Source organism: Bombina bombina, chromosome 8 (genome assembly GCF_027579735.1).
Source record: "Bombina bombina isolate aBomBom1 chromosome 8, aBomBom1.pri, whole genome shotgun sequence".
NCBI lineage: Eukaryota > Metazoa > Chordata > Amphibia > Anura > Bombinatoridae > Bombina > Bombina bombina.
In genome coordinates this window covers 50,899,133-50,923,597 of record NC_069506.1, presented here as the reverse complement: position 1 = coordinate 50,923,597, position 24,465 = coordinate 50,899,133, and positions in this window count along the sequence as shown.

Sequence of the window (24,465 nt, the reverse complement as noted above, 5' to 3'; positions counted from 1 at the left end):
AATATGTGTTATTACATAGGGTTGGCTGGTGTCCAGTATTCAGCAGGACATATCAGTATTTCAGCACCTCCCAATTGTCCCTATTTGAGAGGTAAAGTCCCTGATTCCCAGCTCTGTCTCTATGTCCCTCTTTACAGAATGTCCCTTAGCCCAACCCACAGAACACCTAGAAACACCCACATGCTAACACTAACCACCCAAGATCCCTCCCATGGCTCCACCCCCAAAATGGTGACGGACTCCTATCAACCTTTTGTGTCCCTCATTCTCAGCCACAGAGATAGGCAAGGTGTCCGTAACTAGCCCTTGCAGTGTCCGCCACAACCTTAGTATATATTTTCTTTCTGATTAAAAATTAGGAATAAAAAAAAATGTAGTGTGAATAAAGTTAGTGGCTTGTCAAGAGACTGCTGGCGATATTGGGTGATAAGTTATGGAATAAAGCCTGAGTGAAATACTGGATTGGATGTGTATCTGCATCTGTATAATAACACCCATCTCTATACAAAGACACAGTAGCGACTCTGGCACATGCGTATAGCCAGACAAGGGCAAGGGCTGGTTATAGGGTCAGCGGTATCTGCATCTGTATAATAACACCCAGCTCTATACAAAGACACAGTAACGACACTGGCACATGCGTATAGCCAGACAAGGGCTGGTTATAGGTTCAGTGGTATCTGCATCAGTATAATAACACCAAGCACTATATAATGACACAGTAGTGACACTGGCTCATGGGTATATGATCAGTGGTATCTGCATCAGTATAATAACAACCAGTGCTATATAATGACACAGTAGTGACACTGGCTCATGGGTATAGTCAGAGGAGGTCTGGTTATAGAATCAGTGGTATCTGTATCATTATAATAACACCAAGCACTATATAATGACACAGTAGTGACACTGGCACATGGGTATAGTCAGAGGAGGTCTGGTTATAGAATCAGTGGTATCTGTATCATTATAATAACACCAAGCACTATATAATGACACAGTAGTGACACTGGCACATGGGTATAGCAGACATCCCAACCTGCAAAAACTAATTTCAGGCCAGGAGATGGCTTCACCCGCTACTGCGCCCCCCCCCCCCCCGTTATGTATTGGACACCTTGAAACCCTAAATAAGATAGAGACATCATTAAAGTAGCTTCCCAATAAAGTCACATAAAAAAGTAGCTTTATTGCACAACCACATACAACAAACCTATTTTCCAGTGATCCGAAGTTTAATTACGTGCAATAAATAAGGTAGTATTTGTGTTTTATTTTATTAGAATCAGTGGGGGCTTTTTGGTTACTGATGCTTTGAGGGTTCTATAACGTCCCAGCAACTAAAGGCATTCCTTAAAGAAACACTTTTCCGGATTTGGGCCACATTGGATCATGGTACTTAGAGTTTCAGTGAGATTGCATTCCATTTGCTGGCATCAGGGAGCCGCTATTACAATCAGGGAGACTCCCTGAACTTCAGGGAGAGTTGGGATGTCTGGTATAGCCAGAAGAGGGCTGGTTATAGGATCAGTGGTATCTGCATCAGTATAATAACACCAAGCACTATATAATGACACAGTAGTGACACTGGCACATGGGTATAGCCAGAGAAGGGCTGGTTATAGGATCAGTGGTATCTGCATCAGTATAATAACACCCAGCACTATATAATGACACAGTAGTGACACTGGCTCATGGGTATAGCCAGATGAGGGATGGTTATAGGATCAGTGGTATCTGCATCAGTATAATAACACCCAGCACTATATGACACAGTAGTGACACTGGCACATGGGTATAGCCAGAGGAGGGCTGGTTATAGAATCAGTGGTATCTGCATCAGTATAATAACACCCAGCACTATATAATGACACAGTAGTGACACTGGCACATGGGTATAGCCAGAGGAGGAATGGTTATAGGATCAGTGGTATCTGCATCAGTATAATAACACCCAGCACTATATGACACAGTAGTGACACTGGCACATGGGTATAGCCAGAGGAAGGCTGGTTATAGAATCAGTGGTATCTGCATCAGTATAATAACACCTAGCACTATATAATGACACAGTAGTGACACTGGCACATGGGTATAGCCAGAGGAGGGCTGGTTATAGGATCAGTGGTATCTGCATCAGTATAATAACACCAAGCACTATATAATGACACAGTAGTGACACTGGCACATGGGTATAGCCAGAGGAGGGCTGGTTATAGGATCAGTGGTATCTGCATCAGTATAATAACACAAAGCACTATATAATGACACAGTAGTGACACTGGCACATGGGTATAGCCAGAGGAGGGCCAGTTATAGAATCAGTGGTATCTGCATCAGTATAATAACACCAAGCACTATATAATGACACAGTAGTGACACTGGCACATGGGTATAGCCAGAGGAGGGCTGGTTATAGAATCAGTGGTATCTGAATCATTATAATAACACCAAGCACTATATAATGACACAGTAGTGACACTGACACATGGGTATAGCTAGAGGAGGGCCGGTTATAGAATCAGTGGTATCTGCATCAGTATAATAACACCAAGCACTATATAATGACACAGTAGTGACACTGGCACATGGGTATAGCCAGAGGAGGGATGGTTATAGGATCAGTGGTATCTGCATCAGTATAATAACACCCAGCACTATATAATGACACAGTAGTGACACTGGCACATGGGTATAGCCAGAGGAGGGCTGGTTATAGAATCAGTGGTATCTGTATCAGTGTAATAACACCCAGCGCTACATAATGACACAGAAGTGACACTGGCACATGGGTATAGCCAGAGGAGGGCTGGTTATAGGTTCAGTGGTATCTGCATCAGTATAATAACACCCAGCACTATATAATGACACAGTAGTGACACTGGCACATGGGTATAGCCAGAGGAGGTTCAGTTATAGGAACAGTGGTATCTGCATCAGTATAATAACACCCAGCACTATATAATGACACAGTAGTGACACTGGCACATGGGTATAGCCAGAGGAGGTTCGGTTATAGGATCAGTGGTATCTGCATCTGTATAATAACACCCAGCACTATACAAAGACACAGTAGTGACACTGGCACATGGGTATAGCCAGAAGAGGTTCGGTTATAGGATCAGTGGTATCTGCATCTGTATAATAACACCCAGCACTATACAAAGACACAGTAGTAACACTGGCACATGGGTATAGTTAGAGGAAGGCTGGTTATAGGATCAGTGGTATCTGCATCCGTATAATAACACCCAGCACTATATAATGACTGATGACACAGTAGTGACACTGGCACATGGGTATAGCCAGAGGAGGGCTAATTATAGGATCAGTGGTATCTGCATCAGTATAATAACACCCAACACTGTATAATTACACAGTAGTGACACTGACTCTTGGGTATAGCCAGCGGAGGGCTGGTTATAGGATCAGTGGTATCTGCATCCGTATAATAACACCCAGCGCTATATAATGACACAGTAGGGACACTGGCACATGGGTATAGCCAGAGGAGTTCTGGTTATAGAATCAGTGGTATCTGCATTATATAATGACACAGTAGGGACACTGGCTCATGGGTATAGCCAGAGGAGGGCTGGTTATAGGGTCAGTGGTATCTGCATCAGTATAATAACACCAAGCACTATATAATGACACAGTCTCAGACACTGGCTCATGGGTATAGCCAGAGGAGGGCTAGTTATAGGATCAGTGGTGTCTGCATCCATATAATAACACCCAGCGCTATATAATGACACAGTAGTGACACTGGCACATGGGTATAGCCAGAGGAGGGCTGGTTATAGGATCAGTGGTATCTGCATCCGTATAATAACACCCAGCGCTATATAATGACACAGTAGTGACACTGGCACATGGGTATAGCCAGAGGAGGGCTGGTTATAGAATCAGTGGTATCTGCATCAGTATAATAACACCAAGCACTATATAATGACACAGTAGTGACACTGGCACATGCGTATAGCCAGAGAAGGGCTGGTTATAGAATCAGTGGGATCTGCATCAGTATAATAACACCCAGCACTATATAATGACACAGTAGTGACACTGGCACATGGGTATAGCCAGAGGAGGGCTGGTTATAGAATCAGTGGTATCTGCATCAGTATAATAACACCAAGCACTATAAAAACATAATTTATGCTTACCTGATAAATTTATTTCTCTTGTAGTGTGTTCAGTCCACGGGTCATCCATTACTTATGGGATATATTCTCCTTCCCAACAGGAAGTTGCAAGAGGATCACCCAAGCAGAGCTGCTATATAGCTCCTCCCCTCACATGTCATATCCAGTCATTCGACCGAAACAAGACGAGAAAGGAGAAACTATAGGGTGCAGTGGTGACTGGAGCTTTAATTAAAATTTAGAACTGCCTCAAAAAAAGACAGGGCGGGCCGTGGACTGAACACACTACAAGAGAAATAAATTTATCAGGTAAGCATAAATTATGTTTTCTCTTGTTAAGTGTGTTCAGTCCACGGGTCATCCATTACTTATGGGATACCAATACCAAAGCTAAAGTACACGGATGATGGGAGGGACAAGGCAGGAACATTAAACAGAAGGAACCACTGCCTGTAGAACCTTTCTCCCAAAAACAGCCTCCGAAGAAGCAAAAGTGTCAAATTTGTAAAATTTTGAAAAGGTATGAAGTGAAGACCAAGTTGCAGCCTTGCAAATCTGTTCAACAGAGGCCTCATTCTTAAAGGCCCAGGTGGAAGCCACAGCTCTAGTGGAATGAGCTGTAATTCTTTCAGGAGGCTGCTGTCCAGCAGTCTCATAGGCTAAACGTATTATGCTACGAAGCCAAAAAGAGAGAGAGGTGGCCGAAGCCTTTTGACCTCTCCTCTGACCGGAATAAACGACAAACAGAGAAGAAGTTTGCCGAAAATCTTTAGTTGCCTGTAAGTAGAACTTCAGGGCACGGACTACGTCCAGATTATGCAAAAGACGTTCCTTCTTTGAAGAAGGATTAGGACATAATGATGGAACAACAATCTCTTGATTGATATTCCTGTTAGAAACAACCTTAGGTAAAAACCCAGGTTTAGTACGCAGAACTACCTTGTCTGAATGAAAAATCAGATAAGGAGAATCGCAATGTAAGGCAGATAACTCAGAGACTCTTCGAGCCGAGGAAATAGCCATCAAAAACAGGACTTTCCAAGATAAAAGCTTAATATCAATGGAATGAAGGGGTTCAAACGGAACACCTTGAAGAACTATAAGAACCAAGTTTAAGCTCCACGGAGGAGCAACAGTTTTAAACACAGGCTTAATCCTAGCCAAAGCCTGACAAAAAGCCTGGACGTCTGTATTCTCTGCCAGACGTTTGTGTAAAAGAATAGACAGAGCAGAAATCTGTCCCTTTAACGAACTAGCGGATAAACCGTTTTCTAAACCTTCTTGTAGAAAAGCCAATATCCTAGGAATCCTAACCTTACTCCATGAGTAACTCTTGGATTCACACCAATATAAATATTTACGCCATATCTTATGGTAAATTTTTCTGGTAACAGGTTTCCGAGCCTGTATTAATGTATCAATAACCGACTCCGAAAAACCACGCTTTGATAGAATCAAGCATTCAATCTCCATGCAGTCAGCCTCAGAGAAATTAGGCTTGGATGGTTGAAAGGACCCTGAATTAGAAGGTCCTGCCTCAGAGGCAGAGACCATGGTGGACAGGACGACATGTCCAGTAGGTCTGCATACCAGGTCCTGCGTGGCCACGCAGGCGCTATCAGAATCACCGATGCTCTCTCCTGTTTGATCCTGGCAATCAGTCGAGGTAGCAACGGAAATGGTGGAAACACATAAGCCATGTTGAAAACCCAAGGGGCTGCTAGTGCATCTACCAGCACTGCTCCCGGGTCCCTGGACCTGGATCCGTAACAAGAAAGCTTGGCGTTCTGGCGAGATGCCATGAGATCCAGCTCCGGTTCGCCCCAACGAAGAATCAGTTGAGCAAACACCTCCTGGTGAAGTTCCCACTCCCCCGGATGAAAGGTCTGGCGACTTAGAAAGTCCGCCTCCCAGTTCTCCACGCCTGGGATGTAGATCGCTGACAGGTGACAAGAGTGAGACTCTGCCCAGCGAATTATCTTTGAGACTTCCAACATCGCTAGGGAACTCCTGGTTCCCCCTTGATGATTGATGTAAGCCACAGTCGTGATGTTGTCCGACTGAAATCTGATGAACCTCAGTGTTGCTAACTGAGGCCAAGCTAGAAGAGCATTGAATATTGCTCTTAATTCCAGAATGTTTATTGGGAGGAGTTTCTCCTCCTGAGTCCACGATCCCTGAGCCTTCAGGGAGTTCCAGACTGCACCCCAGCCTAGTAGGCTGGCATCTGTTGTTACAATCGTCCAATCTGGTCTGCGAAAAGTCATTCCTTTGGACAGATGAACTCGCGACAACCACCAGAGAAGGGAATCTCTGGCCTCCTGGTCCAGATTTAGTAAAGGGGACAGATCCGAGTAATCCCCATTCCACTGACTTAGCATGCATAGTTGCAGCGGTCTGAGATGCAGGCGCGCAAATGGCACTATGTCCATTGCCGCGACCATTAAGCCGATTACTTCCATGCACTGAGCTACTGATGGGCTTGGAATGGAATGAAGGACACGGCAAGCATTTAGGATTTTTGATAACCTTGACTCCGTCAGGTAAATCTTCATCTCTACAGAATCTATAAGAGTCCCTAGAAAGGGAACCCTTGTGAGTGGTAACAGAGAACTCTTTTCCATGTTCACTTTCCACCCATGCGACCTCAGAAATGCTAGAACTATCTCTGTATGAGACTTTGCATTTTGAAAACTTGACGCTTGTATCAGAATGTCGTCTAGGTACGGAGCCACCGATATGCCTCGCGGTCTTAGTACCGCCAGAAGCGAGCCCAGAACCTTTGTAAAAATTCTCGGGGCCGTAGCCAACCCGAAGGGAAGAGCTACAAACTGGTAATGCCTGTCTAGAAAGGCAAACCTTAGGTACCAATAATGATCTTTGTGAATCGGTATGTGAAGGTAGGCATCCTTTAAGTCCACTGTGGTCATATACTGACCCTCTTGGATCATGGGTAGGATGGTTCGAATAGTTTCCATTTTGAACGATGGAACCCTTAGGAATTTGTTTAAGATCTTCAGGTCCAAGATTGGCCTGAAGGTTCCCTCTTTCTTGGGAACCACAAACAGATTTGAGTAAAAACCTTGCCCTTGTTCCATCCGCGGAACCGGGTGTATCACTCCCATTACTAAGAGGTCTTGTACACATCGTAGAAATGCCTCTTTCTTTATTAGGTTTGTTGATAACCTTGACAGATGAAATCTCCCTTGTGGAGGAGAAGTTTTGAAGTCCAGAAGGTATCCCTGAGATATGATATCCAACGCCCAGGGATCCTGGACATCTCTTGCCCAAGCCTGGGCGAAGAGAGAAAGTCTGCCCCCCACTAGATCCGTTTCCGGATAGGGGGCCCTTTCTTCATGCTGTCTTAGGGGCAGAAGCAGGTTTTCTGGCCTGCTTGCCCTTGTTCCAGGACTGGTTGCCTTTCCAACCCTGTCTGTAACGATTAGCAGTCCCTTCCTGTTTTGGAGCGGAGGAAGTTGATGCTGCTCCTGCCTTGAAATTACGAAAGGCACGAAAATTAGACTGTTTGGCCTTTGATTTGGCCCTGTCCTGAGGAAGGGTGTGACCCTTACCTCCAGTAATGTCAGCAATAATTTCTTTCAAGCCGGGCCCGAATAAGGTTTGCCCTTTGAAAGGAATATTAAGCAATTTAGATTTAGAAGTGACATCTGCTGACCAGGATTTAAGCCATAGCGCTCTGCGCGCCTGGATGGAGAATCCAGAGTTCTTAGCTGTTAGTTTGGTTAAATGCACAACGGCATCCGAAATAAATGCATTAGCTAGCTTAAGGGCTCTAAGCTTGCTCATAATCTCATCCAATGGTGCTGTGCGAATAGCCTCTTCCAGAGACTCAAACCAGAATGCCGCTGCAGCAGTGACAGGCGCAATGCATGCAAGGGGCTGTAATATAAAACCTTGTTGAACAAACATTTTCTTAAGGTAACCTTCTAATTTTTTATCCATTGGATCTGAGAAAGCACAGCTATCCTCCACCGGGATAGTGGTACGCTTGGCTAAAGTAGAAACTGCTCCCTCCACCTTAGGGACCGTCTGCCATAAGTCTCGTGTGGTGGCGTCTATTGGAAAAATTTTTCTAAATATCGGAGGAGGGGAAAAGGGCACACCGGGTCTATCCCACTCCTTGCTAATAATCTCTGTAAGCCTTTTAGGTATAGGAAAAACGTCAGTACACACTGGCACCACATAGTATTTATCCAGCCTACATAATTTCTCTGGGATTGCAACCGTGTCGCAATCATTCAGAGCCGCTAACACCTCCCCTAGCAATACACGGAGGTTCTCAAGCTTAAATTTAAAATTTTAAATTTCTGAATCCGGTCTCCCCGGATCAGATCCGTCAACCACAGAATGAAGCTCTCCGTCCTCATGTTCTGCAAATTGTGACGCAGTATCGGACATGGCTCTCGTATCATCGGCGCGCTCTGTCCTTAACCCAGAGCTATCGCGCTTGCCTCTTAACTCAGGCAAATTAGATAATAGCTCTTTCATAACATTAGCCATATCATGCAAAGTGATTTGTAAGGGCCTTGATGTACTTGGCGCCACAATCTCACGCACCTCCTGAGCGGGAGGCGAAAGTACTGACACGTGAGGAGAGTTAGACGGCATAACTTCCCCTTCGTTGTCTGGTGATAATTTCTTTACCGGTAAAGACTGACTTTTATTTAAAGTAACATCAATACAATTGGTACACATATTTCGATTGGGCTCCACATTGGCTTTTAAACATACTGAACAAGTAGATTCATCTGTATCAGACATGTTTAAACAGACTAGCAATGAAGGCTAGCAAGCTTGGAAAAAAACTTTCAATAAATTTACAAGCAATAGAAAAAACGCTTCAGCGCTTTCAAAAACACAAAAAAACTGTCACAGTTGAAATAACAATGAACTAATTCAGTTATAGCCAACAAATTTAACAGTAAATGTATGAATTTAGCAGAGGATTGCACCCACTAGCAAACGGATGATTAACCCCTGAATACCCAAAAAACGGATAATCAATTTCAGATTTAACGCTTTTATCACAGTCAAACACACTGTCACAGGTCTGCTGTGACTGATTACCTCCCTCAAAAATGAATTTTGAAGACCCCTGAGCTCTCTGGAGACGTCCTGGATCAAGGAGGAAGAAGCAGGAAGACTGTGCTAGAATTTTAACTGCGCAACAAGGCGCTAAAAAAAGGCCCCTCCCACTCATATTACAACAGTGGGAGACCTGTTACAACGGTTTCTATGCAGAAATAAACGTTAGCCATATGGAAAAAAAAATCATGCCCAAAAAGATTTATCACCAAAGTACCTCACAAAACAAATAACATGCCAGTAAACGTTTAAAAAAACAACTTTTCCAGTGTTATGCAAAGTTATCGCTTCTACTGCAGTTAAGGCTCATACATTTATTTCAGTATTAACAGTATTTTCTCAGTCAAATTCTAGTCCCTAGAAAATAACTCAACTGCGCATACATTTATCAGCCTGATACCAGTCGCTACTACTGCATTAAAGGCTGTACTTACATCATATGGGTAACAGCAGTGTTTTCTTAGTCAATTCCATTCCTAGAAAATATTATACTGCACATACCTCATTTGCGGGGGACCCTGCATGCTATTCCCTTTTCTGAAGTTACCCCACTCCTCAGAATGTGCGAGAACAGCCAGTGGATCTTACTTACGTCTGCTAAGATCATAGAAAACGCAGGCAGATTTTCTTCTTCTAAATACTGCCTGAGAGAAAAAACAGCACACTCCGGTGCCATTTTAAAATAATAAACTTTTGATTGAAGAATAATTAAGTAAAAAACTCCTATCTCCTCTCACAACCTCCTTCGTTAAGACTTGCAAGAGAATGACTGGATATGACATGTGAGGGGAGGAGCTATATAGCAGCTCTGCTTGGGTGATCCTCTTGCAACTTCCTGTTGGGAAGGAGAGTATATCCCATAAGTAATGGATGACCCGTGGACTGAACACACTTAACAAGAGAAATAATGTTTTTAATTTCAAATGTACATTGGTGTCCGCTTCACTAAGGTCTGTACTTTGGAAAATGTCCGCCACAGCCTTTGTCTGTGCCTATCCCTGGCCATAAATGTTGATACTAAAATGTCAAGTTTTTTAAAGTCCCCAGAGTGGCAGTTAAATCTTAAAGACCTTGTATGCATTCTAAATATAGGGCCCGGAAACTCTGTGTTAAAGGGACACAAAACCCACATATTTTTTCTTCCATGATTTAGGAATGTAAGCATATTAGCCAGCCCATTTTTGGCTCAGCACCTGGGTAGCGCTTGCTGATTAAGGGTACATTTAGGCACCGATTAGCAGGCACTACTAAGTTGCTGAACCAAAAATGGTCCAGATCCTATGCTTACATTCCTGATTTTTCAAATAAAGATAGCAAGAGAACAAAGAAAAATGTATAATAGGATTAAATTATAAAGTTGCTTAAAATTGCATTCACAGACCTTCCAACTGTCCCCATTTGAATGAGACAGTCCCTGATTCTGAGCTCGGCCTAGGGTTGCCACCTTTTCCTCAAAAAATACCTGACATCGGTGAGGAGAAGAAATCTGGCTCTGAAAAGAGCCAAAAGCTGCTGGCCACGGCCGTATTTACTACAAATAACAGGAATACACGTCTTTTGCTGTGTGTGTTTCACTTTCACAAGAAGAAATGCGGTTGTGAAAAGAGCCAAATGCTGCTGACCGTGGCTGTATTAAGCATTATTTTTACTACAAATAAAAAGAATACACATGCCTTCTGCTGTGTGTGTTTGTGCTACTGGATATCAACGGGATTAAAGTGAGGTAAAAATCACTGCTATGTGTGTTACTGGCAGTTGCAGTTCTAGAACTTAAAATTAAGGGGCTAACAAAGGTGTTGAAAGACGCAATACATATAAAATAGGGAGCTGCCCTTCACAGCTCAATAGGGGTGCAGCATATGCATTTGAAGGTGTATAGCACCCCCAGTACGCTGATAGAATTGCCACTGCTTAATGGTAGCTAAAAGGTTAAAATCATCAGTTGTGAAATTTATATATGGTGAGGCCTAAGGTTGAGCTGTGGGGAAAGACCATTGTGTGTGCGCACCTACCGCCTGTGCCTAGTCACTTACAAGTAGGGTTACCACCCCAGTCGGTATTTTATCCAACATTGCCGGTATTTTTAAGGTTCAGATCAAAGTTTGAAATAAAGATTAAATATAGAAATAAAGTTTGTATCATGGTGAAACTTCTTCTAAGTGTATTGGAATCAAATTATAAACATATAATAAATTAAAAGCATTTATGTTTAGCTCCTGATTTATGTTTTGTAGAGAGAGAGATATATACTGTATATATAACTCCTTTGATGCGCATTACAAGCTATAGAACATCATGCACATTGCAGCCTGCAGGCACATGACAAACCCTCATCATGCCGGTAGATCACAGTTAAAAATGCTTTTTTCGGTGATCCCTTGCACTACAGGCCGGGGATCGATGGTGGCCTATTGGGAGGCACTCCCAGGCTTCATGGGACTGCCGGTGACGTCACCACATAGGCACGTGCTGACGTCACAAAGGGGATGAATCAAGTAGCTGCAAGGAAGCTTGATGAGTGGGAGGTTATTCAAACCCTTCTATCTTTGCTCTCTTAATCAGCTACAACCCTCCCCTTATTTGAAAGAGAATTGTCTGCTCTTTCAGTGGGAGTAGTAATCAAGCAGAGCTTTAAAATATAAAACTCTTCAGGATTCGCTTAATGGGACATAAAACAAGTTTGGATATAGACCAAATATAATAATATGTACTTTAATTACTTTAAAAAGAGAAAGGTAGAGGCTGTTCCATAAAATCGATTCCTTTATTTGATTAGTTAAAAACGGCAAACACAGCAATGAAAGGACATGGTGTAGAAGGCGCAGCACAGTCTGGCTTACGCGTTTCGGATATAATCCGTAGTCATAGCCTACTGTGATGTGCTCTACACCTGGTTTAAAACAAGTTAAAACAAGTGTGATTGGTACAAATGTACAAACACGCCCTCAGCTTCCTACCAATGTCTACAATTCATTCTGTTAACTCTGATGTCTGGAAAGCACAATGATGGAACGTTACATATGTATGCACACATTATGTTATTATTATATACATTTACATTTAAATCCTGTTGCAAAATACTGAAGTGAATATCAACTAAGATCGGTACATGTATTACTCATATATTTCTCATACGTACACGAAAAAACACACACAATAATTAGTAGAATTCTCAATACAATAGTCATAAGTGTGATTGTTGCTAGCCATGGTCACAAGGATCCATATGATATATAAATAAATAAATTCATAAATCAATAAATAAATGCCAATAGATTAATAGATTATGGGGGAATATGCATTTAGAAAAAGGGTACTTATATTGCCAATGGTATCTATAAAATGCCCTTTACATAGACAATAATGATAGTAGTTCATCCATGCACAATGCATTGCGTTAATAGGTGTACTGGTGTGGGCCAATATAATATTACTATTACATGTATAGCAGGCAAGTAATACTTATTCCAAACGGACACCCCAAAATTCAAACTTAGAAAACATTCAGAGACTAAATATATCTATTGAAAGGACTAGTGAGATCATAACACAATATCCTAAGCAAATCACAGTCTAAAATGTATACTCTATTAATAGATAAATGACTACCTCTGCTGAGTTAATGTAGGATATAGTACAAGAAAACCACAAGTAAACATATCGATGTGTCTTAAGCTGATACAATGCAATCAAATTTATTCCCACAGGTTCATTACATCATATCTTGAATTTAAGCCTTCAGGCACCCGTGTGCCCAAGGTAAAAATCCAAAACGCCTCGCGTCTAGCGAGCAATTGATCTAAGTCACCCCCCCTGCTGGGCCTGGTGACTTTCTCAATTGCACACCATGTGAACCCTTTAAGGTTATTGTCATGATAGACTCCAAAGTGTTGTACTATAGGAGTCGTGGACCTCTTGGTGGTAAAAGAGGAAAGATGTTCCCTGATCCTTGAGTTCAGGTCTCTTGAAGCAAGTCCTACGTACTGGATCTGGCATTTTTACCTGCAAATTTATACGGCAGTGCCTCGTCATTAACCCTTTCTTTTTAGTTTCTGAATTGTAAAGTTTTAACTCCCCACACAAATTTCCTTCTATGGGTGTGACTATATCTAGTGTAGCTTTGGTAGAACCCAAAAGTGCACAGTGATTATCTGCTGGAATATGCATAGAACTCAGTTGAAATACAATTTCTATATCTAAACACTGATAGGGGGGTGGAGCTGACTGCTCCAGACATCATGGCTTTGTAACAAATTTTGTTTATTTTTTAAAAATATTTTAAAATGCTTGCCAGCAATTTTTAAACATTTTTTTTATGCAATTAATTAGTCCTTTTAGGATATACACACATCTCAACATGTTTTATGGCACTTTAAGGATGTTACATTACATACACAACTAAAAAAAAAATCTGTCTAGAGACCCCTAATAAAGTTTATTTTCTAGTAGACAAGTCCCTCACCTAAAAAAAAAATACAGATTTCATCTGTATAGTCAGTGGTAACAGTGAACTCTCTATATTATAACCCCCCTAAAGCCTGTATGACAATTTGTGTGGGTCACTCACTGAAATTTGACCTACAATAGGGTTTAAATGTAGGAAGCCAAAAAAGCTCAAAATTGTCTCAGCATTGGGTTGAAAAAAAATGCTTAGCAGCGAAAGGGTTAAATTTATATTTTATTGGATTGACAGGTATCTAGTATTGAACTGTACAGTCCAGTATTTTCATAAGCCGCCTAGTAAAATCTGTAAAAAATGTACAGTTCCCATAAGCATCAGCTAAAGATTACCTTTCTAAATTATTAGCTGCATTTGAAGACGCTCTATGTATTACTAAAACAATTACTGGTTAATTACTGGTTTGTTTGTGTGTGTGGCATATTGCTGCCTTTTTTCAGAGACGCCTTGTCTTCACTTAAAGGGATACTAAACCTAAAACAAATTTCTTTCATGATTCAGCAAGAGCAAGCAATTTCTAATTGACTCCTTTTATCAATGTGTCTTCATTCTCTTGGTATCTTTATTTGAAACAACAGGAATGTAAGCTTAGGAGCCAGCCCATTTTTTGGTTCAGCACCCTGGGTAGGCTACATTTAGCCACCAATTAGCAAGCGCTCCGGGTCCTAAGCCTACATTTCTGATTAAAACTACAAGTTCTATTTGAATTATGAATGTTTAATTTTGACTTTAGTGACTCTTTAAAGGAAATGCAAAATTAGATTTTGCATACACATATTCTGCCCCTCTACAGTGTACTCAATTAAAAAGGTTATTCAGCATAAGAATACTAGTCCCTGTTTTAAACAAAGATTATTTTAGCTGCCAATCTCAGATTTTCTAATGTTCACTACAAGCAAAATTAGATCCACACCTTCCAACTGTCCCAGATGTTACAGAATTGTTACAGGTTAGTAGGTTTGCCTGCTATCCATCTCCCAGCTTCCACAGTCAGGGCAAGTGTTTCCAGGAACACACCCATGGCCACCAGTGTTCTCTCTAAGGCCAGTTTTTTGTGCGGCCCAGCAGTGAAACAGTTAATAAGACAGCCATACCTTGCAGACTGCATTGTGCAGTGATTGCTAATTACAAGGTTGTCGTTACTTAATTAACTGTTTCACTGCTGGACTGCACACAAAACAGCAGCCCACGGGCAATTTTTTTTATTGATATGCGGTAAATCCGGTTTGGCGCCCATGGGAGCCGGATTTACCGCACGGCTATTTGCTAAGAGGTGAAAGCGTCACCTCTTAGCAAAATATTTTTTTGCCATGGGCTGCTGTAGCAGCTAAAGAACGGCGAACGGTTGAAACGAATAAAGGCACTTTCTGCATGAAGTCTCTTATACTTCATGAATGGAAGTGCCCTTTATTTGTTTCAACAGTCAACCCTAGCGTTTCAAAAACGCTATGGTTGACTTTCACTTTAAAGGTATGTAGATCTCACTGACAAACTTCACAAAAAAAGTCGACTCTATCTTACTAAAGTATGAGCACCCCTAGTCTAAATTGTATAAAGACACTTACATCATTATGTTTTGTTCTCTTGTATAGCATTAAAGGGACACTAAATCCAAATTTTTCTTTAATGATCAAGATAGAGCGTGCAATTTTGAGCAACTTTCTAATTTACTCCTATTATCAATTTTTCTTCGTTCTCTTAATATCTTTACTTAAAAAATCAGGAATGTAAGGCTTAGGAGCCGGCCCATTTTGGTTTAGAGCCTGTATTACGCTTGCTGATTGGTTGGCTGAATGTAGTCACCAATAAGCAAGCACTATCCAGGGTGCTAAACCTAAAATAGGCCGGCTTCTAAGTTTTACATTCCTGCTTTTTAAATAATGATAGAAAAAAAAAGAAAATTGATAATAGGAATAAATTAGAAAGTTGCTTAAAATTGCATGCTCTATCTGAATCATGAAAGAAAAAATTTGAGTTTAGTGTCCCTTTAATAATTTCAAGAATACATATGTAAAATAATAATTGAACAATAAATGGAAGCCAAAAATAACTTAATTTCATTATGAAGTTTAATACCTTATCATTCAGATGTATTATATTGTTACCTTACAAATAAAATATTGAGTATTTGTAATCTCTTAGGGGATTTTGATTAAAGGGACATGAAACCCACAATTTTTCTTTCATGATTTGGACAGATCATACAATTTTAAACATCTTTCCAATTGACTTCTATTATTTAATTTGCTTTCTTTTCTTGTTATCCTTTGCTGAATGGTTTATCTAGGTAAGCTCAGGAGCAGCAAAAAACCTAGGTTCTAGCTGCTGATTGGTGGCTGCATATATATATATACCCATTGGAATTTGCTCACCCATGTGTTCAGTCAGCAGCCAGTAGTGCACTGCTACTCATTCAACAAATGATACCAAGAGAATGAAACTAATTTGATAATATTAGTAACTTGGAAAGTTGTTTAATATTGTATGTTCTACCTAAATCACAAAAGAATTGTTTTGGGTTTTCATCAAAAAAATATAGTGGATACAAATTGCTTTATTGAAACAATCTTTATAGCTGGAATTAAAAAATGGAGTTCAACTGAAAATTATTAATTAATTAATAACATTTTAATGAATTACTTCAAATGAACATTCACTAGCTAATTAATATATGGGGAATATAGAGTTGAATTTCTCTTTAAATTGATAAGCTTTCTTTGTCATTCTCCATAGAGAGACTAAAAATCTAATCCTGTAATCTAAGTAAGATGCAAAATGCTTAAAATTGCCTAAACAGATATCTATTACATGGCAAAAGCTTACAGCAGAGCAAAAACTAACTTACAGTTAACCTTAAAGGGACAGTATACTGTAAAATAGTTTGTCCCTTAATGTGTTTACAATTGCTTTTTTTACCAACTGCAGAGTAAAAATGTATGAAAATTAGCTTTTTAAGGTTTATTTCTGTATATTAAAGCTCTGATTTTGTGTTTTGAAGCCACAGCCTAATAAAATAGGTTGAGCTTGTAGGTATAATCAGATCTCATTACTGTATCACATTGTGCACATATACCTGCTTCTTTATCTTATATCTGTCCTTAAAACAATCACCAATACTTTGAGAGAACAATGGAAAATCAACATTTTATTACCTTATCTCTGCTTTATCACACTGGGAGTGTAATTTCTTCTGCTGGCTGTGTTTACAAAGCTTATCTATAGCTGGTACGCGCGGCCACAAACTTTCAGAATAGGTGGGGATACCACATGCTAAATTAACATTTCAAATGCCAATATAAGGGTAAAGGAGCTACTTGTAAACAATTTAATACACTCCAGAAGGTAAAGTGGATCACTGGGAACAAATTAAAGGGGAGAAAATTTTTGAGTAAACTGTCCCTTTAACTGGCCACAATTAAAGGGACGTGAAACCCCAAATCTTTCTTTCATTATTCAAATAGAGCATACAATCTTAAAGGGACAGGAAACTCCAATGTTTTCTTTCATGATTTAAATAGAAACGTACAATTTTAATCAGCTTTCCATTTTACTTCTATTATTAAATCTGCTTCATTCTCTTGTTATCCTTTGCTGAAGGAACATTGGTAGCTAGATGAACACATATAGTCAGCCAATCACAAGAGACAAATGTGTGCAGGCACCAATTAGCAGCTAGCTCCCACTAGTGTAGGATATGTGCGTATTCTTTTTCAACGAGGGATACCAAGAGAACAAAGCACATTTGAAAATAAAATTGAATCTAAAAGTGTCTTAAAGGGACAGTCTAGGCCAAAATAAACTTTCATGATTCAGATAGAGCATGTAATTTTAAACAATTTTCCAATTTACTTTTATCACCAATTTTGCTTTGTTCTCTTGGTATTCTTAGTTGAAAGCTTAACCTAGGAGGTTCATATGCTAATTTCTTAGACCTTGAAGGCCACCTCTTTTCAGAATGCATTTTAACAGTTTTTCACCACTAGAAGGTGTTAGTTCATGTATTTCATATAGATAACACTGTGCTTGTGCACGTGAAGTTATCTGGGAGCAGGCACTGATTGGCTAAACTGCAAGTCTGTCAAAAGAACTGAAATACAGGGGCAGTTTGCAGAGGCTTAGATACAAGGTAATGACAGAGGATTATTATAACTATGTTGGTTATGCAAAACTGGGGAATGGGTAATAAAGGGATTATCTATCTTTTAAAACAATAACAATTCTGGTGCAGACTGTCCCTTTAAATTGACATGCTCTGAATCCTGCAAGTTTCATTTGGACTTTTCTATGCCTTTAAACAACTTTACAATGTACTTATATTATCTAATTGCATTGTAATTTTCACTTTGAAATCCATTCAGATATATATACAATGATTTTCTGTACATATTCAAACCTTTTATAACCCATGTTTTTTAAGATCCTTAGTCTAAGAGTACGTGATAGTGGAAGAAGCTACCCCCTTAGTTGTGTAATTGTATATAATTAAAATAATTAAACAGACACTAAACCCTCTGAGAATGTTGCTTTTCAGCTCATTTACACCTGTCCATAATTACCCTCAGCAGAAGAGATCAGATAAATAATTTTTGTTTTTAACCAACTTAGGGCTAAAATTGAGGTGGTAAAGTCTGGAAACTGGTTGTAAAAACATTTATCTCTATTAAAGACCACCAGTTTCCAAACTTTACCACCTCAATGGAAACTTGGCCTTAGCTATTTACAGCATGGAGGCAGCCATTAAAGGGACATTAAACTTTTTTTCTTTTAGGTAGAACATACAATTTTAAACAACATTCCAATTTACTTCTACTGTATTAAACAATTTGTTTAGTTCTCCTGGTATCCTTTGTTGAATAAGCAGCAATACACTACTGGGAGCTAGCTGAATTCACTGGGCAAGCCAATTAGATGAGGTATATATGGGCAGCCACCAATCAGCAGCTCCTGAGTCTACCTAGATATCCTTTTCAACAAATGATGTAAAGTGAGCAAAACAAATTAGATAATAGAAATAAATCAGAAAGTTGCTTAAAATCACTTGCTCTATCTGAATCACGAAAGAAAAATATTGGGTTTCATGTCCTTTTCATAAAGTTTACAATTATTTCTTAAATATTTATACAACTAATACTTCTGCATATTATCCCTTTTGTGTAAAGTGACATGAAACACAGATTTTGTTTTTTATAATTCAGATAGATTATATATTTTTAAACAACTTTCCAATTTTTGTCTATCAATTTTGCTTCATTCTCTTAGTATCTTTTATTGAAGAAACAGCAAGGCACTCCTGGGTGCTAGCTGAACACATTAGTACGCCAATGAAAATGGGCATACAAGTTCAGCCACTAATCAGCCGCAAGCTCTTAGCTCCTGAGCCTATCTAGATATGCTTTTCAACAAAGGATACCAAGAGAATGAAGCAAATTAGATAATAGAAGTACATTGGAAAGTTGTTTAAAATTATATGCTCCATCTGAGTCATGAACAATTTGGATTTCTTGTCCCTTTAACTAACTAGAGTATGTCATTTTTGCTTTAGAATAGCTCATTAAAAAAAAAAAAAATTGCAACTTGAAAATGTTCTAATACTTTTATTGTTACACTATTGCAAATAACTATTTTTTTTTAAATCAGCTTTATTCATATCGAAAGAAAGTTTACAAGTTTTCGGAGACGCAACTCCATCAATATATATATACAAAAGCTAATTCCGTTTTCTTAAATAGAAAAAGAGAGTTGTCACAGTAACAATGATACTTGTTAACAATTTGATTCTTTTAAATGTGACATATAAATAAAACCTTATAATAACAAGTGACTGGAGGTCTCTGTTTCTATATGTATATAGTTATAGTTATTGTTCCCACATTCAGGCTAGTAATAACAAAAACATAACCATGATTTGGTTTGCAGTTGTCCTTGGATTTAATTTAATGTAACTACTGTATTTTTAGATGTAATATAGTTGTCCAATTCTATGGACATTTCTACATAAACGTCCATTTTGTCATGTTTTAAATTATGAAGTTCCTCTAAATCCAAGAACTCAAAAACTCTCTTGGTCCACATTGTTAATTGTGGTACCTCTTTGCTTTTCCATTTCTTGGCTATCAAGAATTTGACACTACAGCTACTTCCACTCTTCTGCATCCTCATAAATATTCATATTGTATTATCTGTAAAGCAGGGGGCGGAGCTCTGAATGTTGCCGAGGTGCAAATGAAACGGCTGGCTTAGGGGAAACAATTTCTTCTACATTTGGCTACCACCATTACTTAGGGTGAATAAACTTTGCTGGTAACAGTCTGTTATTAATTGACATTGATGGATAGTAAAATTCATCATTTATCTGCTATACACATAAGATATCAGTGACATTTCTGTAAGAGATGTATACATTATGCAAATGCAAACATCCCATAAAATGTGAGATACAAATGATTCTCAAAACTAGTGACTTGCTAATGCAGATATTGGCTGTTTGAATGGAATAAAAACACAACTCTGATATTTCACACACAGCTCTGTAAAACATCTCAAGATCATGTGAGCTGTGAGTGAAATATTCCCCTTGTGTCTACAGAAAGCTTACCGGGAGGACAGAGGGGGGATTGAGATTGTGCCCAGTGTAAACAGTCAGGGAGAAACGCTGAGAGAGGTGAGGGGATTTGTGACAGCCTTATCTATTACACAGACAGCCCCAGTATGGGGGCTGACTGAAAAGGACACTAGATAGGGAGTGTATAAAAAGCCTAGCTCTGAAGCTAGTGGAGATTACGTTCGTATTCTCATGCACTGAGGGGATTAGAAACTTTATAATCATTTTTAGGAGATTTAGCAGCAAAATTGCTAATACATGTCAATTACAAACTTTATCTTCTGTTGGTGCTTTATTTAAATAACCTATATATTTTTTTGGGTGTATAATGGCCCTTTAATTTTGGGAGGTTTGTTTAATAGCCAAATTGGAGGATCTAGTGGGATCTGTATTTCTAGGATTTTTTCAATCTCTTTTATAGCGTCTCTCCAAAAATCTTGTTAAGCGGAACACCACCACAAAATATGAGCCATGCCACTTCCCACATGACTACGCAAATAACTATTTGTTTAACAAAGGAAAGAGTCTAAACACAGTTAAAGTCTGCTCCATAGCATCAATACACTAGTGAGATCTAGCTGATCGGATCTGGTAAGCCAATAATAATAGACATATGTGCGTAACCACCAATCACCTGCTGGCTCCTAAGCCTACCTAAGTATAATTTTAAACTAAGGATATTAAGAGAAGAAAATACATGGAAAAAAAAAGTAAATTGAAAAGTCTTTTACAATTGCTATTTCAGAAGCACAAAGTGATTAAAATTTTATAGATAAATCCTTTTTGCTATTCTGATATAGATCAGGACTAGGTATATTTGTAAACTGCTAGACTGATTCAAAATGAATAAACCCATTTATTTTTAAATGTTTGTCTTTTTATTTTACAAACTTCATTCTAAACATAGACTAAGCTTGTGGGATTGAGTTTTTGAAACTGTATCTCCTCTATATGTAACTTTAGCATTTGTTTTACAAATAAACCAAGATCTAATAAAAAATATATATATGTCATAGCTATAGATAACATATAATATATATTCAAACCTAGTTACCTGTCTCAGATCAGATGTCTCTTGAGTCAGTCCTGTCACTGAGGTGAGGCTCTACAGAATACACCTATAAACAATTGCAAACTTACTTTTCAAGAATTACAACACGCACAAAACCTTGTGCAACCTTGTGGTGTTAGTTGTGAAAGGACCTAGGTTACATTTTTAGGAAATGAACACCACAGCCAGAGTGTTACATTGCAGCAAGTTGTGACAAGTGACACTAGTTGTTTGTGTATTTTTTAAACAAGTACATGTGACATGGGGCATAGGGAAAGGAGAAAGATAGAGAGGAAGGGAGCGATAACATTTAAAAGGACAGTCTAAAATTTTATTGTTTAAAAAGATAGATAATCCCTTTATTACCCATTCCCCAGTTTTGCATAACCAACACGGTTACATTAATATACTTTTTACCTCTCTGATTACCTTGTATCTAAGCCTCTGCAGACTGCCCCCTAATTTCAGTTATTTTGACAGACTTGCATTTTAGCCAGTCAGTGCTGACTCCTAGGTAACTCCGGATGCATGAGCACAATGTTATCTATAAACCATTAACCTCTAAACCGCAGTTCCCAAACATCGCCAACACAAACTAAACCTATTAAACTCTAAACCGCCGTTCCCCGACATCGCCGTCACTAACTAAACCTATTAACCTCTATGCCGCCGTTCCCCGACATCGCTGACACTAACTAAAACACTAAATAAAGCTATTAACCCCTAAACCGCCTATCCCCGACATCGCCGAAACTAACTAAACCTATTAACCTCTAAACCGCAGTTCCCAAACATCGCCGACACAAACTAAACCTATTAACCTATAAACCGCCTTTCGCCGACATCGCCAACACTAACTAAACCTATTAACCTCTAAACCGCCGTTCCCCGACATCGCCGACACTAACTAAACCTATTGACCTCTATGCCGCCGTTCCCCGACATCGCTGACACTAACTAAAACACTAAATAAAGCTATTAACCCCTAAACCGCCGTTCCCCGACATTGCCGAAACTAACTAAACCTATTAACCTCTAAACGGCAGTTCCCAAACATCGCAGACACAAACTAAACCTATTAACCTCTAAACCGCCTTTCCCCGACATTGCCAACACTAACTAAAACACTAAATAAAGCTATTAAGCCCTAAACCGCTGTTCCCCGACATCGCCGACACTAACTAAACCTATTAACCCCTAAACCGTCATACACCCACATCGCCAACACTAAATAAAACACTAACTAAACCTATTAACCCCTAAACTGCCCCCCCACATTGCAACTAGCTAAATTAAACTATTAACCCCTAAACCTAACACCCCCTAACTTTAACATAATTAAAAAAATAATAAAAAATAATAACACTAAAATTAGAAAAATTAAAAAAAAACTTCCATTACAAAAAATAGCAAACTAAATTATCCCTATTCTAATACCCCGTTTTAAAAAAAACAAAAAACAAAAAAAAAAAAAAATAATCTATAATAAACTACTAAGGGCCCTTAAAAGGGCCTTTTGTAGGGCATTGCACTAAAGTTAACAGCTCTTTTGCAAAAAAAATAAAAACAAACACCCCCTAACATTACAAACCCCCACCCCCCCAACACACAAAATAGTTATATTGCAACTAGCTTAGGTTTTATTTTTATTTCACAGGTAAGTTTGTATTTATTTTTACAGCAATTTAGGGGTTAATAGCTTTATTTAGTGTCGGTGATATGGGTGACAGTGGTTTTAGATAATTTTGTTTCGGCAATCAGCGGCAAATTAGTTGTTAAGTTAAATCAATTTTTTGGATCCTTTAGTTTTTTTTCGGATCCATTCTTTATTCATATGCATTATTCTATTCTGAAGTTTAGAATAGAATAATTAATATACATAAAGAATGGATCTGAAATAACGAACGGATCCAAAAAAACGATTTAACTTAACATAACTAATTTGCTGAAACAATTATTTTTTCACTTAACTAAACTAATTTGCCGAAACAAAATTATTAATTATTATTTATTAAAATTATTAATTATTATTATTATTATTATTAACTAATGAAAACAAAATTAAACAAAAATAAATTTTTAGCATTGCACATGTCTATTTTATACTGATTTTTAGATCAGTATCTGTGAGTATTCTTCTTTATAGTAGTGTCTATTACATGCAGTTATATGAGAATTGGTGTATACTGTCCCTTTAAAATGTCCTTGCCCAGATGTACAACACTGGATGATCTGTTGTTGATTCTGCCAGGTGCCTAATATTAGAATCTTGGATTTCATAGCTAATAAGATTGTAAATGGTGTTGTGTTGGAAAATAGTCCAAATACAGGTATACCACACTTTACAGCGCTTCGCTTATACAGCGCTTTGTGGAGCTGAAGTTCAACCTCCAAGGATTTTGAAACAGTGCTGTAATCTTCGTGAAATTGCAAGAAAAGTGACTGGCATCATTTTGTTATGTGCAGTTCACTCTGTTTACAGCATTACAGTGCAATCTGTGTCTCAGTGTTATAGCCTGGCAAATTTTACTTCAGTAATTGTCACTATTTTACAGGTACAGTATTTATTGAATACTAATTGAATACTGTGCTGTTCTAGGCCCCCATTACATATAGAACGTCGCCCACAAAAGCTGGCGATGCCGGTTTTTACGTGTTTTTGGTATCCTATATACAGCGCTGCATATAAATGCGGCACGTATATTTCACCCGTCGCTCGCAATTTTTACTCCCATAAGCTAACATGGGACCGCGTCGTAAATCGGTATCCAATATCCAGCGCAAGGCCTTACGTGGCGAAAATGGAGAAATCTTACTCCATTTTCAACTCGCCATAAAAGGCAGCCATAGCAGGCCTTGCGCTGAGTATGGGATCACCGTAACTCCTTAAAATGCCTGCAAAAATAAACTAAAACCTAACGCATGCGCAATGTCTATCTACCTGTCAACTGCAATCCCCCACCGCAATAACTAATAAACTTTATTAACCCCTAAACCGCCATAGCCCACACCGCAATAACATAATTTATGTAAGAACTTACCTGATAAATTCATTTCTTTCATATTAGCAAGAGTCCATGAGCTAGTGACGTATGGGATA